The following is a 4,432-nucleotide window of genomic DNA, read 5'->3' on the forward strand; positions in this document are numbered from 1 at the left end:
CGTTATCTTTATAGTTATCGTGCTTGGTGTGAACGGGCCTTTACCGTTTCAATTGCAGGCAAGTCTCTGATTGTTGAAAATGGCCCCTTTTTCCCGAGCTTCGATGCCAACTTCGCCTGATATTGCCCCAAATTTGTGAAGGATTCCGGCGTAAAATGTTTAGTTAGCACAGACACCAAACGTTAAGCCAGTGGGAAGGGTTGTAGGAACCGCGTCATTAAAAATGAATTTAATCCACTGGTCCCTGATAGCTAGGTCCGTTCTTGGTAGAGAAAACACATTTACATGTTGATTCTGGCAGTCAACAACAGAGCAACTCACGTGTGCACTACGTTTCTGCATCTTTCGCGACTGAATTGAATATGAGGGGGTAAGGGGCAGGGCAGGCTTCCCGCGGCATAGGTCTGCGGTGTCCATATATGGTATATCCTGCCCCGTCATGACGTCAAGTCGGGGCTGAAATTAAAATCTCGTATTTGAGTGCGCGTGCACGCTTGCTGGTTGATGAATCCTGGGGTAAACAAACGCTTCACTTTTAAATATCGGCTTCCCGGCCAGTGTATAATCGTTAGGCAATCATAACATACATTGATTCTCGTGGAAAAGTGAAAATTACAGGTTATGACTCCTTTAAGATTGAGCAACTGGAGTCACTTGGACTATATTAACAATCTCTTTAATACATTTTCTGGGCCAGCAAGTTTCAATCCCTTAGTAGCCTATGGAAATGTGATCCAGCTCTCAGATTTAATCAAAAATATCTTAATTTGTGATCCGAAGATGAACGAAGGTCTTACGGGGTTGGAAGAACAACATGAGGGTGAGTAATTACTGACAGAATTTTCATATTTGGGTGAACTAACCCTTTAAGTAAATAAATGAATTACGCAAATAGAATTTAAAGGGGACCTATTATGCTAATTTCCAGTTCTATATTTTTGTTCTGATAGTCCACTAGAGTAGCTTTGCATTATCCTTAAAAAAAAATCCTTATTTATCTTGAACTGGTCCTTTATGCAGACCCTGTCTGAAACGAGTCGTTTTAGATGGAGTATTCTATAAGCCTACTATGATTACTATTCTAATGAGCCTCAGCCTGCATGTCATGTAAAATGTGGAGCCAAATATAAACAGCGTGTTTGCAGACACATTAACTGAAATAGAGGATGGTCTTTTTCCATATTTCAGGGGTCTCTACTCTCTAGACACACCAGGGAGTCAGGGACACATATTTATGTTGAAAAGACATTACAAAGTGCATTTTGTCTAATTAATGTAAATGTGTTTTTTTGTTTTTTGTTTTTTCTCACAGGGGGACCAAGGCATATGCCGGAAAGGAAAAGGTCACAAAAGAGTAAGTGCATTGCATGTAAATGCAATGATTGATACTTTGCTATACATTGCAACTTTTACCCCGGTTTATTTGCTATAGTTCCATTGCTTTTTTTTAACTACTTAAAACAGACAATTAGTCAAAATTTTATTTATTTATTTAATCATTTAGCAAAAGCTTTTATCCAAAGCGACTTAGCGACCCGCAACAGGGCAACAATATGTAAATGTCTTGACCAGTCCAGCTAGTCCAGCGTAGCACACATAACCATGATTATTCATAATAGATATAGAATAGTAATAATAATAATAATAATAATAATAGTAGTACATAATAGTAATAGTGAGATTAGTACAATTGACAACCTATAAAATCCAACAGGCTTAATTAGTCTAATTTGACCAAAATGCATTGTAGTAGTAGAAGCAGCAGCAGTGGAGTATTCTCAGTTGTGAGCTGTGGCTTAGCAGTAGTATGGTTATTCAAGCAAGCATACCACATTGGAAATTAGTGATTTGGTTCCATGGTACATGTTTTGATTAGTGATAAACATCACTTGTTGTCATCCTTGCAAGTCTGCTCCCTACTTAAAGGGATACTCCACTTTTTTTGGAAATAGGCTCATTTTACAACTCCCCCATAGTTGTACAGTCAAAATACAGTAATATGTAGCAGCGCCTGAAAATGGTCGACCCTAGTCTACCGAGCTGGGGACTATTTTCAGGCGCTGCGTCATATCATTACGTCTGCTGGACTCATGGTACGGCAGCAAAGTTTCTTGATTATTACGCAGGAATGAGAGTATAGTTCCTAGCCATATCAGCCTAGAAAATCACAAAGTGATTCATAGTTGTAAGTCTTCATAGTTGTGTTTATTTTGTTCCTAAACTAACTAATAAGTATTTGAAACGTGTTTTTGTTCACAGATTGCTCCTACCACACTCGCCTAGAGGCTTTCCCCATCAGGAGTGTAGTAAGAGAAAGAGTGAGAAAGGTTAGACAGTCATAAAGGAACTGCAGAGTGTAGGCAGTATGCAGAGTGCAATATAGGATTTAGAAACTTCCTTGTGAGTTGGCAAATACATATTACAGTATACATACCATAATTGTTAGGTAGATGCTTTTTATGTGTTTGGTCTTTTTTGAATTACAGTTTAGAAAGGAGTGTCTACTGAAAATAATGACCCATTGTATCAATGAAACTCAGTGCCTATAACCAGACATAATAGCCTTATGCTAAGAATGGAATTATTTATTTATTTTTCTTGATAGGGCAAAGCAGAAATGTTGGTTGACTGGGAGCCCTGTCCAGTATGGTAAGTATTTCTCTGTTCTTCTGCTTTATGAATTAGAGATAGGGGGGTTGGCTACAATACTTTTTCTATTAATCCGTTCTGTTTCAGATTAAACAAGCATTATAACAAGTGTAAAGCACACATCATTACAGAACTATAACAGTTTCATTTTCCATCTATGAAGGACCACCACCATTAATGCATGCATGAAGGTGGTGGTCCTTCATAGATGGAAAATTAAACTGTTATTCCCTAAAAATTCCCTTCTGTTTTTAGTGGTGAGCAGTGGGCCCAGTCCTGGCAGCCAAAGGATTCTCTCCGAAATAATGAAAATAAATAAAATGTATGTTTTGAACTCCATTTTGGTTTCAGCGTATTTATTCAATTGTTTCTGTTTTGCATTTGAAGTCGTATCTCATCTTTCTGTAGTAATGAAAAGGTGAAAATCTCCAAGAATGTGACCTGGAGTTTAATCTCGAGAGGGCTGTACTAGAAATGTACTTAATCCAACTGAATTTTCTTCTTCAGATGTTATTCAAAAGCATGTTTTCATATTTCATGATTATACATTGCACTTTTATTTTATTACAGTTGACGCGTAACTTGATTTCATGTTCTGTTGTCTGTGCTTTTCAAAGTTCACTTAACCTCACTGTGCACTGTTAAGAAATACAGCCTTATGGCTTGTTTGACATGAAGCTTAAATATGAAGTTCAACAAATAAGACTGACCTTCTTTATACTCACTCATTACTTTATATCTTTTACATTCTCTCTCACTCTCTTCTACTCCAAACTCATCAGCTGACTGGGCGTTTTACGTCTTAAACCAAATGTATTTTCTTCTCAACCCTCTTGAGCCAATCGTGTCATAGGTCCCTCCGCTGTGCTCATCAGGAGAAGAGCTCCACATTCATCCAGATCTCAGCATTGCTACTCACCCCTTCACCACCACCAGTGTCGGCTCCATGTAGGGGATATCCCTCTTCATATCATGCATTTCTCTACAGTACACCTTTAAAAGAACGATGTTTCGATGTGTTCCAATTGCCAAAGACTATATAGTTTCTACTTGTCATGCACCTTGTCAATAAATTTGTTTGATCACCCTTTAAGCCTCTTGTGAGTAATAAAGCAATACATAAGCATTTGGTGTATTTTCACTTATATTTTTGTGAAAGACCACAAATACACTATGATAACACTTGCAAAAGATGATAATTTTTGTTTTTACTTTTCCATACATCAAATTCAAAACAATATGATGATGTGGTTGAGACAAAAGAAACAACCTTCATTGAGTATATTTATATGTGGAATTTGTTTAACTTTACAAGTGGATTCTTTTTAAATGAAAATGTAGCCTATATATAATTTAATCAGGGCCTTCAAGTTTTATAAAAAAATTGGAGTGAGGTTACATTTGTTTGGGGAGGAGCCCCTCAAATATTTGAAACAGTGACCCCTCGGCCCCAAGTTTTTGCTTGCAGTTCAGTTTTATCTATTGTTCATAATTGACCAGCACAAACAAATTATAACAATTGGTAAATCTGATGAAAAAAACATGCATATTTAATCCAAATAAAATAAATGGTTTTATATATTTCAAAAGATAAAGCATAGAACTGTGCGGAGCCGCTTGTTGGCTGAAGTACCAGTTCCATCTGTCACACTTTGATCTCTCTCACACACGTGATCTCTCTCTCTCTCTCTCTCTCTCTCTCTCTCTCTCTCTCTCTCTCTCTCTCTCTCTCTCTCTCTCACACACACACACACACACTGATTTAATTATAAAGATACATGGA

This window comes from Scardinius erythrophthalmus (genome assembly GCF_964197995.2).
Source record: "Scardinius erythrophthalmus genome assembly, chromosome: 16".
Classification (NCBI taxonomy): Eukaryota; Metazoa; Chordata; class Actinopteri; order Cypriniformes; family Leuciscidae; genus Scardinius; species Scardinius erythrophthalmus.